The 12847-nt window shown below is 47.7% G+C and overlaps 1 protein-coding gene across 1 annotated transcript in view; it reads left to right on the top strand.

Moving 5' to 3' along the window:
* The window catches only part of LOC147703532 (uncharacterized), a 125900-nt gene that overhangs the window by 33708 nt on the left and 79345 nt on the right, over positions 1 to 12847 (top strand). The window lies entirely within an intron of this gene.

Here is a 12847-nt window from a genome sequence, read left to right as displayed (position 1 = left end):
GAAATGCAGGGAGCGTCAAGGGCAGTGCGGGTAAACAAAATCACTCCCTGTGCTTACGGTAAAGAGCCCCTCAAGCAAACATGGCATACTCCTCCTAATTAATAGTGTGACATTGTCTGTACTGTTAGTATCTGCATAGGAGCACCTTGTACTTTGGTCCTGGATGGAGGTCCTGAAGTCCCCTTCAGTGGTTAGGTGGTCACTGGCCTACCGAGTTGTGGGTGAAAAGTTGCTCTGATTCCAGCACATACGGTCACTCCCTATGTTATGTTTTTTATTCGACATTCAAGACTGCCTTTGTTTTTTGAATGGGTTGCACATTGAATGGGTGCCCAGACCCAAAGGTGACCAACCTCGGGACAGATGTCGGGGATTCAGACGCGTAGAAAACACATGGTGCTCATAAGAATAAAGCACGATAAGTGATGCACGATTTGTGAGTCGGAGCCAACTTGTTTGCCGGCAGCCATTTTAGGTTTGGGATTCAACCGGCGAGTTGCTTCTGACTTGGGGGTTTCCAGCACTAAAGATAAAGCACAAGCAAAGCCAAATACTAAAGTGAGTGCCTGGCTTTGCTTCACAGCAGGACAGAGGGTGCAGGGGCCAGCCACAGGCCAAGCTCTGCCCAACACACTCTGAGTAGCCTCCACTGCAGGTTAGGCGCAGGACTGGGATTGTGGCTAGACCCCGCATCCAACCACTGCTGTACACAATAAAAAGTCTGCACGGAGTGGGTGTTGGGCCCCATGGCTAGTTGGGCACAAGGGCTGGCGCAGATAGGCCCCGCTCCCAACTCTGCTATTCCTGGCTGAAGGCTGTGGGGGCTGCTCCTACATGGCAGGTTCACCTTATGGCCTGGCTTAAGGTCGAGGGTTTAAGTGCCCATATGCTGCTCCCAACATTTTGCTGTTTGTGAGGTGGGGTGTGGGTGGATTGGGCACCCATTCCACCTGTGCTGCTGGGGTTGCCAATTAAGTACATCATTAAAAAATCTAGGAAATTTGCGGAAAAAATCACAGTAAAAAACTGAGTAATAGTTATTTGTCAAACGCATAAAACCACTGAAATTTGCTAGTTATGGTTACACACAGCCTCCGCCATGCCTAATACACCTATCTATCAGTGTACAGATTCAAAAAGCCAGCATTGCAGACACCATGGTTTATGGAGATGGTTGTTTTCATTCATAACCATAACTGGAAAATGTCTGTGCTTTTACACATTTAAGCCAGTGCCATAGCTCAGTTTTAACAGTTTTTTCAGTGAGTACATAATATACTTACTAATTGTTGTTTCCCGCATACACTCTTGATCTGTTAGTCTGACTTGTCATTCCTCTTTTTCTTCTGCCTCCTACAGTATGTTGCCGTGGGTCATTCCACTTCACCCATTGGCTATCTTCACAGTTAGTGACAGCATTCTGCTCTTTAATAAGTACATACACAAACAAAGTAGTTACCTGCAGTGCCAGGGACTAATGAGCCAATGTGTGCTTTTTAAGATCAAATTTATTTTACTTTTACTTTTTTTTTTAACATTGATTTGGGCAGGGCAGCTTCAATAATAAAGTTGTATTACTGCGTTGACTAAACAAAATGGGCATTGATGAAGCCAAAATGTTGGTAGCCAACACAAGACCTATGTGTTGGCTAAAGCTTGTTGTAAAATGTGTTTTTGTTCACTTATGGACTACAACATACATTTGGGTAATCTGTCCCCGCTAGTAAGCGACATGAAAGGAGGTATAGATTTAATTTTTTAATGCATTTTATTTATTTTGCAGTTCGCACAAAGAACGAGGCCAATTAAGCCAACACACAACCATACAATGCTTAATAATAACATAAAGGAAAAAGTAAAATCTGCTTGGACATACCCCTCCCAACCCTCACCCTACAGATTAATAAAACACAGGTAGTTTCTATCTATAGGATACTCAGTGGCTTCACTAGGGTTGGGGTCACCCCCTCACGACTTGGGCACCCGGTGCCCACGAGAACACGGAAAGAAACTGCAGGGAGCAGTATCTGGCAGAGGGGCCCCTCTGCAAATGAAAGAGCAGGGGGATCCGGTTGCTCGAGAGTGCCAATGTGTTCTAACGTCCTGACTTTGTGAGCCCCAGGAATAATTACAAAGTATGAGTGTGCGCACAGCTGCAGCAGGGGCCGGCCCGGAACTCGCGTGGTGCCAGCACAGGGGCTGGGGGACGGTGCAGGTTCCCGGGATCAGCTGTCAGCTGGGGTGGAGTCAGGCTCTCCAGGCTGCGGGGGCAGGGTGGCCGGTTCCGGTGCCAGAGAGCCGCCGGTGAGGTGCCACTACAAATCCCTGAATGCATTGGGGTGTTAAATAAAAGACAAGCCCTGGAACACTGAGTCACTGATGGCATAGTGTCACTTGGAAACATTTGCTCTATAGACAAACGTTAGAAAGTAATTAAATATTAAATATTACATATTACATAGTGGGCAGGGTAAAGTAGATCTACTATAAACAGGTTAAACTTTGGGTGTCAATTCATCCTCTCCCAATGCTTGTCTGCCACAAACCCCCCCATTAGTTACCTCACCTCGGCCTTAACGCAGTATTCCGAGAAGCCTCGCTCGTTCAGGCAGCTTCTGGTCACCTGGTACCGGTGATCGTACTCCTCCTTCACCCGGCGAGATATGGTCCACAACAGAAACTTCCGTACACACAGACTGCGCGTGCGCTGACTTTGCCTCAAATGCGCATGCGATTAATCCTAGCGACAGAGTTTGTTCACTCAGGACTATGTCTGTGTTCTTGTTGAGCTGCCACGTGCTATCTGAACGGATTTCTTGCTTTCGGCATGCTTTTTGTTCCATAATAAATGTACCGTTTTTTTATGGTCTGATTTGACAGCGGGGCTGCCACCAAATATGGGGCTAACACTTGGGATGAGACATTTGGGGTCACTGGGGAAGGGTGCGCACCTGGAAGAGGCTCGCAAGCCCGGGGGCAGGGGGAGGCTCATGGGAAACAAGTAAGGAGTTTCAAAAGTGTGGGCGGGGACTCCGGTGTTACCCCATGTGCAGTGGCGGTGTGTCCTTTGGGGGCGTTGCCCCACTAATGCCACATGCCACAGCTTCGTCCTGCATTACAGACACTTCACCAGTCCACTCGAAATCAGGCTGGCTGGACGCCCGAGTCAGATTCGCTGAAGGGGGTGGGGCAGCACTGCACGGTAACTGTGACTGACAGTACAGTGATGGTGCTACTAGCGCAGCAGGCCCGGCCCAGCAGCTATAGTGCGCATGCTTGAGTTTGGGCAGATCGTTTTCCCGATCTGCTCGAACATGCGCAAAAGTAGCCGCTGCCTGCAGTGCCCGGCTGCACATTAAGAGAGTGAGCGAGGGTTTCTACCGGCCGGTGGCCGCAGCCCCCGGTCTCCTATGGGCAGGGACAGTCCCTGCTCAAGCCAATCTTGGCGCTGCTGGAGTAGCGTCTGGATTGGCTGAGAGGGGTTGCCAGCCACCTCGCAGATGAAGACGTTGAGAAGGCGCCAAGAAGGGAGTCGGGACCCCGGCCCAGGAGCCGAGGCAGCGCTGACCCTGTGAGTTTTCTTGTAATACTTTATTTGTATCCCCCCCCCCCCCCCCTCTACACCCCCCCTCCCCGCTGTGACACCCCCTCGTGACATTCCCCCCCCCCCCTCCCCCGCGAGTCGCGGCTGCTAATGCCTCAAGCTTCGGAGCCTTAACATTAAATGTTCTGTAACAGCTGAGACTGGCATTTTGCAACCACTGCTAACGTGAATGTCCATTTTTATAGCTCTTTGTTGAATGCACTTGGGTGATTTCTAATTGCTCTCATTTGTCAAACGTGGTCAAGTGTAAGTGTCGAAGCAGTGTTTCTTTCAGCAACTAGTCTCCTCCTGATTTTACGGAACCAGTTCACGTTTCCTTCCTGAGGGTGTTAGGTGGTAGGCTGTATATTTGCCCAACTCTTCACTACAGTATCATTTCCCTTGAATAAGAAGAATGAAGTTTGTTGATGCATTTCCTGTATGCTGATGGACAGACGTGAAATAAATCACAGCTGAGTCGTCAGTTACCTGGAAATTCATGACCTGTAGTTCAGACTTTGGCATTCCATTCAGCTGTCATATTAATAATGTAACTGTGTCCGTGCGCATTTTTAAAAACATGTTTTTAAAGTAGCTTTTTAATGTCCCTTCTCACTATGAACCTTTCTCTTTCCAGTTGCCAGCTCTGTTCTGACATGGTTTACTATTATATGCATCACTCAGGCATAGGTTTGGAAACAGTGTGGCTCGCTAAACTCCTGAGGTTTCATTAATGACTGCAATGATAGCAAAGATCGTTTGGAAATATATAAAAGTATTAAAGATTGCCATTGGCTAAAGGTCAAAATATGGCAAAGCTCCCCGAGGATGTTTATTTTGGCTATCCCGATTTATTATTTATGGATTGGTTAGTGTAGCATGTTTATGCAGATTGTGGGGATGCCTAACATAAAATACATATCAAAGTTTCAGGCACCTGCGAGAAGATATCTTTTGGGAATAAAAAATTTGCTAACATTCGTGCCAATAATTTTCAATTCTATTAAGGACAGGAGGCGAGGATTATGCTATTCTCAATTCCTTTACTGAAAAATACAGCAGCCAATCAGCACACAGTAAAGTAAAAAACAACTACAATACCCATGATACATGGGTAACCATAGAGTACACAACCCTATATAAAGGATCATAGAGGTCACTACTTCCTCTTTCTTGGTCCAGAACAGTCAATACAGGTAAAAAGTCAAAACAGCAAACTCAAACAATTCACGAAGGACGTCCAGAGGAGAGGTCAGCAACAGGTCGAAGCGAGGAGGCAACATCCGAAGTCCGCCAGAACAACCATATAGCATCCAACAGGAGAAGACAGAACCATACTTCATTTAAGATCAGAGCCTGAAAGGAATAAAACAGAGCCGTAACATCCATACCCATAATGGAATAAAGTCAGAATCCAAAATAGGGCGGGAACATTGCATAGAACATTCAAAACATGGCACAGTAGAAATGCATAGAACAATGCAATCAACAAAGAGAAAACAAGGGTGGGATAATCCTCGCCTCCTGTCCTTAATAGAAATGAAAATTCTTGGCACGAATGTTAGCAAATTTTTAATTCTATGGCAGGACAGAGGCTCTGATTATACTTGTTCAAAGCTTAGCCACCACTACTGAAGCAACATTCACAATTGGTTTGAAATAGAACGTCTTAAACACAGATTCAGAAGACCAATCTGCAGCCTTCATGATGTCATGAATACTGACACCCATGGAAAAAGCCTTGGAAGCCATAGCTCCACGTGCCGAATGGGCACGAAAGAGGGAAACATCAATGCCTACCTCCAGCATGAGCCATCTTAACCAACGGGCAAGCATAGCAGGAGTAACGGGCTTAAAAGGCTTCTGCAAAGCAATCAATATTTGACCTTGTAAATCTTGTCAAAAAGGTGCAGTGCTTACCTAGTAATCCTTGATACATTGGACCACACACAGCTGAGGGTTGTGAGGAAAAGAAGGATAAGTAACTGAAGATGTATTACATTTAGTCCGTCTTCAGATAACAAAAGTGACGCCTTCTGGGGAGAAAGTACGACCTGCGAGGTCCAAGGCCCAAACATCAGAAACCCGTATGCAGGAAACCAAACACAATAACATAGTCAGTTTAGCTGAGAGCTGTTTACGGGTCAAGAAAGAGTTCGAAGGCCAGGAATTCAGGAAACGCAAAACAACTGACACATCCCACAAGGCAACATATTTAGGGCAAGGAGGTTTTACCATCCGGATGCCTCTCAGTAATTTAGATCTCAAGGGATGTTCACCAGCGGGTTTGCCATCAATAGACACATGACCCGCAGAAATAGCAGAACGAAAATTGTTACCCGTTCTATAAGCGAGCCCAGACGAGGCATGGAGGCCAGGAAATTGATAATCAAAGCGAGATCTGCTGTAGCGGGATCCACTGCCCTTTGTAAGCACCAATCACACCAACGTTTCCAACTTGACGCATAGCGCTTGTGTGTGTTGGGGGCCCAAGCTTTACTGATAAATCGGGAAGCGTCTCCAGATAACCCTGGGACTTTCAAGCGTCCCCCGAAATCCTCCATGCTACCAGATGGAGCTGACCCGACAGAACTAGGGGGTGTAGTTTGTGAAGAGGGTCGAGCACCAGGTTCCATTTGTGAGGAAGAAGGAGCGGTGTCGAGCAGCTCATCTCCAGAAGAACTGGAAACCAAGCCTGAGCCCTCCAAAGAGGAGTGATTAGAATGAGCTCCGAGGAGAAATGTCTCGCACGGGCCAGAACCCGGGGAATCATCACGAACGGTGGAAAAGCATAGCACAGAAGAGGAGGCCAAGGCTGGAGAAACGCATCCGTGGCCAGGGCCTCCGGATCCGGACGCCAACTGTAAAACTGGGGAACCTGTGCGTTGAGGCGAGAGGCAAACAAGTCAAGGTGACAACACCCCCAAATCCTGGACAACATCCGAAAAATGCGAGGATGAAGCTTCCAATCGCTGTAATCTCTCAGATGACAAGAGTTCCAATCCGCAATCCGATTGTCTCGGACCGGCAAGTACTCTGCAATAACTATGATCTGACGTTGCAGACAAAGATGCCAGAAGTCTTTTGCAATCTCCGCCAGAAGTCTGGACTTGGTACCCCAGTTTGTTGACATAACACATTGCCGAGATATTGTCCATTCGGAGAAGAATGCAACAATTCGTCCGCTGAGGAGACAGACACCGAATCGCGAAGGAACCCGCTAGAAGCTCCAAGCAAGTGATGTGAAGGGACAACTCCTCCTGGGACCATCGACCTCCCGTTGCAACCGGACCGCACCGGGCTCCCCAACCCCAAAGGCTGGCATCGGATTCAATCACTACATCCGATGTTCTACCGAACAGCGCACGGCCGTTCCAAGACTCCATGTGGTCCAACCAACACAACATCTCCGCCAGGGCATCCTCCGTCAGAGGAACGTGATCCGAATACCGAAGACCCTTCTGCAGGTGTCTGATTTTGAGATGCTGCAGCGCACGGTAATGCAATGGGCCCGGAAAGATCGCTTGAATCGAAGAGGACAGAAGACCTACTATGCGAGCCACCGATCTCAAGGAGACAGTCTGTTGAGCCAAGAGCAACCGCAAGTCCCTCTTGATGGACCTGATTTTCTGTCCGGGCGAGAGGAGTTGACAGGAGACCCAATCTATTTGAAAGCCAAGGAAGTCCATCGACTGAGACAGAACAAAGTCAGACTTCTGAGGATTCTCTAGAAATCCCAGAGATTGTAATAGATCTATGGACCAACGTAAATGAGTCTGTAGAACAAGAGGGCACTGAGCCAGGATGAGAACATCGTCCAGATAAACTATTAAGCGAACCCCGCGCTCTCGCAAAGATTCCATCACCGGACGAAGAAGCTTCGTGAAGCACCACAGAGCCGATGGGAGGCCGAATGTTAGGACCGTGTACTCGTACCAGGTCCCGAGCCACTGAAACTGGAGGTAACGACGATGAGGGGCATAAATGCATATATCGGAACCGATAGATACGCATCCTTCAAATCCAGGCGAACCATCCAGTCGCCTCCCTGAAGCAGGTCTCTCAGAAAATGGATGCCCTCCATCTTGAAATGACGGTACACCACTCCGCCATTGAACTCCTTTAGGTTGAGGACCAAAAGAGCACCTCCTCCCTTTTTCTCTATGACAAACATGTTGCTGACGAATGAGGTGCCGTGGAGACGATGGCCCCTTTGGCCAGAAGAGAAGCGACCTCTGCGGAAATGAAGTTCTGATCATGTTGGGAAAAAACAAGCGGAAGAGGCCAATGACGTTGGTGAGGGTGACTGTAAAATTCTATTTTGTAACCTTGCACCACCTCCAACAACCAGGCATCGTTTGAGATTAATCGCCAATTTTGGAGAAAAAATTGCAGCCTGCCCCCCAAAATCACATCTGAAGCAAGAATCAGGCTCACCTGAGGTTGAGGAGTCTTGACGTCCTCCCTGGTTGCCGTTGTAACCGCCTTTCTTGTATTGTCCTTTGCCTTTCCGAGAGGGGTAGAAATTGGATTTTCCGGAGGAGTAATCCTGACCACCTTTTTGGGACTTGAAACCTCTTTGAGAGTTTTGGTCCGAACCACAGCCGAACGAGCGTCCCCGTCGTTAGGCCCTGCCAAAAACTGGGCGAAAAGCCCGGCACAGATTAGATTGGGCCTTATCCAAACCACTAAAAGTGGCCCCAAACTTTGCGAGTTCTTTAAGAAAAGGGGAGCCAAACAGCAAACCCTGGGCTTGGGGTCCCGACTCGGAAGAAGCCAAGTCCCTGAGTTTGGGATCCAGTTTCATCAAGGTGGAGCGGCGACGCTCAGAAGAAAGAGCACAGTTGGCATTTCCCAGGATGCAAATAGCTCGTTGCGACCATCCCACTAATTCGTCTGGATCAATTAGTGCGCCGGATGCTTTGGCCCGAAAGCCCAAGTCAAGAATTTTAGATAGGGGACCCAGCAGATCCAGCAACTAGTCCTGGCAGGACCGCCAGGAACGGTCTAAACCTTTTTTGGGGTCTTTAGAAAATTTCTTCGTATAAGTGACCATGGTAGGGTCCACTTCAGGAGTGTCAGCAAGCTTATCTGCGAGGTCCGGACGCAGACACTCCGAGGACAAACGCGCACGCACATCCTTTTCAAAAGGTTGGCGTATATGGTTTTAGATATAATCCGCCACCTCAGGAGAGGGTAACCAGGATGAAGAATTAGGATGAATTATATCGGTCGGGTCAAAAGTAAGCAATTGGGGCATAGAAGGACCATCAACAAAATGTTCCTTACGTGTCTTCTTTGAAGGAGGAGGCTTTGCTGGTTCAGAGGATGAAGAAGAAGATGAAGAACCATCATCAGAATCAGAAATAGGGGTAGAAAGACCAGACACAGCTGTTTTTTTGGATAGAGTCTTTGCCAGTTTTACGAAGTCAGAATGATGAGGATTCCTGGGAGACGTCTTAGTGTGCCCAGAAGAGGGAGGCAACCAACCCTGTTGAGCAGCGTTGTCAGATAAGTGACGCTTCAAAGGGGCAATGGCCTGAAACAAAGCCTGACTCATGACATCATCCACAGAGCCAGAGGGCTCTTCTTCTTCATAATAGTATCCTTCCTCTTCATAATAGTCTCCCATGGCGACAATAGTCTGCCAAATAAATGCTCATAGGAAGGATAAAGGTCATTTAATAGCCAAGGCCAATTCAGTGGGAGTGGAGCCCCAAAGCAAGCCAAAAATGCAGGAAACCCTGACAAAAAAGGTAAGTCAATAGTGGAGGGAGGGCTTGCTGACCAAAAAATAATTAGCCACTCTAGGCAGAGCCTATGCGAATTTTACAACCCCCCCAACTTACTGTCAGAGGGCGTGAATGGAGACCAGATGACAGGCTAGTGGGCACGCTGAAGTACAGCTGTCAAAGTCGCTCTCTGAGGCAAAGCGCCGGCAAAGGAAAGCCGAGCCTGACCGAGCAAATGAAAACAAAGCTATCGGGCATGCGCGAACAGCCGCCTGTCAAATGGAGAGACGCGCAAGCTTCGTGCTTGTCTCTCGATCCCCTATCTCCCGCTCCACAAGAAAAAACAGACGCGTGTCTGCACCGGGGAGGTGTCCCACGCTCCCGAACAAACGCTGGCACAAGAGTCGAGAATAGCGGTCAAAACATGCGCAGTTACAAAAGCGCTACAACGTGACCAATAGAAGCGTACAAAGCGGCAAATTTGCAAGTAAGAACAGCGCAAAGACAATGCAATAATCAGTAATACGAAAAGTGCACTTAACTGGCTGCGAAGCAGCAAAGCAAGAGGAAGCAGTGACCTCTATGATCCTTTATATAGGGTTGTGTACTCTATGGTTACCCAGGTATCATGGGTATTGTAGTTGTTTTTTACTTTACTGTGTGCTGATTGGCTGCTGTATTTTTCAGTAAAGGAATTGAGAATAGCATAATTGGAGCCTCCGTCCTGACATAGAATTGTGCTTATCGTTTGCCGGACGTTCAAGTTTTGCTGGCTAGATAACTTTGGCGGGAACGCTCTCCTAAACTGGGGGCGTTTCTGTTTTGCATAATTTGCACGCCACTCAGTGCTTTTGAGTGTTCAATTCACTTGAGTGAAAATACCGGATTGTGTCACTCATAATTTTTCATGATAACCCATGGAAGTCAGATTCAGCAAACCTTTCGCTAAGTGGTTCGCTGCTGCCCTGCAGGAACCGCCTTCAAATTCCACTTAATGCCCCACACTGTCTACTAGACAGCTGTATTTGTCCGTGGCGTATGGACTCGAGACGATAATGTTTTCCCTCACTTGAATTCCCAGGGAATGTTCCGCTGTTGTTTTTCCTCACGAACATGACGTTGCTTTGGTTCCGTGCGCCTAAATGACTACAGCTGAGACGCACATTTCAGGTCAGGGAAAGCAGACTCTTTTATTGCAGATCCATCCATTGTATCAGGCGGCAGCTGAGTGTGTCCTTTTCAGTTTTAAAGAGACAAGCAGCAAGTTCAAAACTCAAAATATAAATGCTTTAATATGGCATGAAAAAAGAAAGGAGGAAATATTTTATGGGACGAGAATTCACTTGGGTGACCCCGGTATCAGCAAGATGAGATCTTTAAAGTGGAATTATATAAATGTGTTTATTTCAGTGCAAAGGGCAGTTAGTCTGTGCCAGCCTGGGTTAAAGATCTTTAAAAAATGCATGTCCACTCTTTTAAATAGCGTCCTATCTTCTTTTTTCTGTCATTCTTTTCTTCTTTTCACTCTTACATATTTCCACGTTTTCAGGGCCGAGAGCACTGTGCACAAGAGAGAAGGAAGAGGGGTACTGAGGACAGCAAGCAATGTGCACAGGACGGATGGATGAGGGGTACTGAGGGAAGAGAGCCCTGTGCACAGGAGGGATGGATGAGGAGTACTTAGGGCAGAGGGTTCTGTGCACATGAAAGATGGAAGAGGGGTTCTGAGGGCAGATGATCAGAGTGGTGTTCTTATCCTTACATCAGTCGCTGCGCTTAAGCGGGATCTGTCTCACTTAATTTATTTATGTATTGAGTCTAGGTGTATTTTATGTGTAACCAAAACCCCTACATACGTACAGGATGAGCAAAATCTGACTGGCTCAGGTCACTTGTTCTTTACTCAGTTCACAGAGCTCCTCTGCGGTACTTTAACATTTTTGTTATGTTATGTTATATATTGTCTTTTATAGCGCACAGCTACTCAAAAAGAGTGTCCCGGCGCTTTTATTGAAAACCTGTAGCAGAATAACACAACACAGTCATATAAAAAACAGATCACAAGAGGCAAAGAGACAGAATACGTGGCCTAAAGGGCAAAAAGCCAGGTTTTAAGGCCCTTCCTAAAGGTAAGCAGATTAGTGGCACCACGTAAAGCCAGAGGCAAGGTATTTCACAACTGTGGCGCTAGCAGCCTGAAGGAGCGGCCTCCAATACGAGCCCTTTTAACTCGCGGGACCACCGCAAGAAACAGAGATTCAGATCTTAGGGGTCGAGCCGGATGGTAGAAGGCGAGTCTCCTTTGGAGATACTTTGCTCCCACAGCATGAAGAGCCTTGTAGGCCAAAGTCAAGGCCTTGAAAACTATCCGCTTCCGGATAGGCAGCCAATGGAGCGACTGCAAAAGACCAGCCGGGCTGGTTCGTCTATTCAGGCCATAAATGGCCCTCGCGGCCGAGTTCTGGACAACCTGCAACCGCTGCAATAGATATTCCGGCAGGCCCAGATAGAGGACGTTGGAATAATCCAGTCTTGAGCCAATCAAGGCCTGCACTGTCATCTTCCTGGGCTCCTCCTTTTCAGGGACTTTTTCTTTGCATGGGATGGGCGGCATTCTGTGAGTTTTGTAGAGGGCTAGAAAAGCCTCATTGAATAGGCAGGTTTTTGGAATAATCCAGTCTTGAGCCAATCAAGGCCTGCACTGTCATCTTCCTGTGCTCCTCCTTTTCAGGGACTTTTTCTTTGCATGGGATGGGCGGCATTCTGTGAGTTTTGTAGAGGGCTAGAAAAGCCTCATTGAAGAGGCAGGTTTTTATTTTTTCCTTTGGCACTGCCAGGTGGAAAGGATCCTGAGTTCTGGGCAGAAAGCATTCCAGGGCTGTTTTTCACACCTTCTGGTTTGCTTGAAAATGCACCATTTGCTCACTCTTTTTTCAAAATCTTCTCATGGGGAGACCCCCCCAACCTCCCGTTGGTGGTTCAGGCTTGCTTGCTTGCCGCAGTGAAGTACGACAATTGTTTTACGCCTCACCACTTTCAAATGTCACCAGCCACCACTGCCCATGTGATGGTGTCACCCGGTGCGGTCCGCACCCCCGAGTGACGCCACTGCGGATACTATCCGTATCCCACCCCCCACCCAGCCTGCTGTCATCCAGCGAAGGCCCCGGCTTCATCTTGAACCAAGAAACCTGGGACAGACAGGTTCCAAATCTTTGCTCTGGTATTCAGCCCATCTCTTCCACATCATAGTGTGTTTCTGTGGGCAGCCCCTTGCCTTATAAACTGCTATTTCCAACCCCATATAATGTCACTTCCCCTCTTCCATATTGCCAGGGATGGAGGAGCCTCGGTCTGCCACTCCTGCGTCTCGCTTTGCTAGAGTCAGGACCAAATACTGTAGGGATAATAGATTTCTGTTATCACCCAAGCTATTAGAAGCTATAGATTTTTTAAACATGTTCGGGAACAGAATGTATTCCGACAGTTTTGTCCTCCTTTAGCTTTTTTGGTTAGAGGCCCTAATTTGACG

Source organism: Lissotriton vulgaris, chromosome 7 (assembly GCF_964263255.1).
Source record: "Lissotriton vulgaris chromosome 7, aLisVul1.2, whole genome shotgun sequence".
In the NCBI taxonomy this organism is placed as follows: domain Eukaryota; kingdom Metazoa; phylum Chordata; class Amphibia; order Caudata; family Salamandridae; genus Lissotriton; species Lissotriton vulgaris.
The sequence above is the reverse complement of the archived record's forward strand: the minus strand, read 5'-3'. Positions and strand labels throughout refer to the sequence as shown.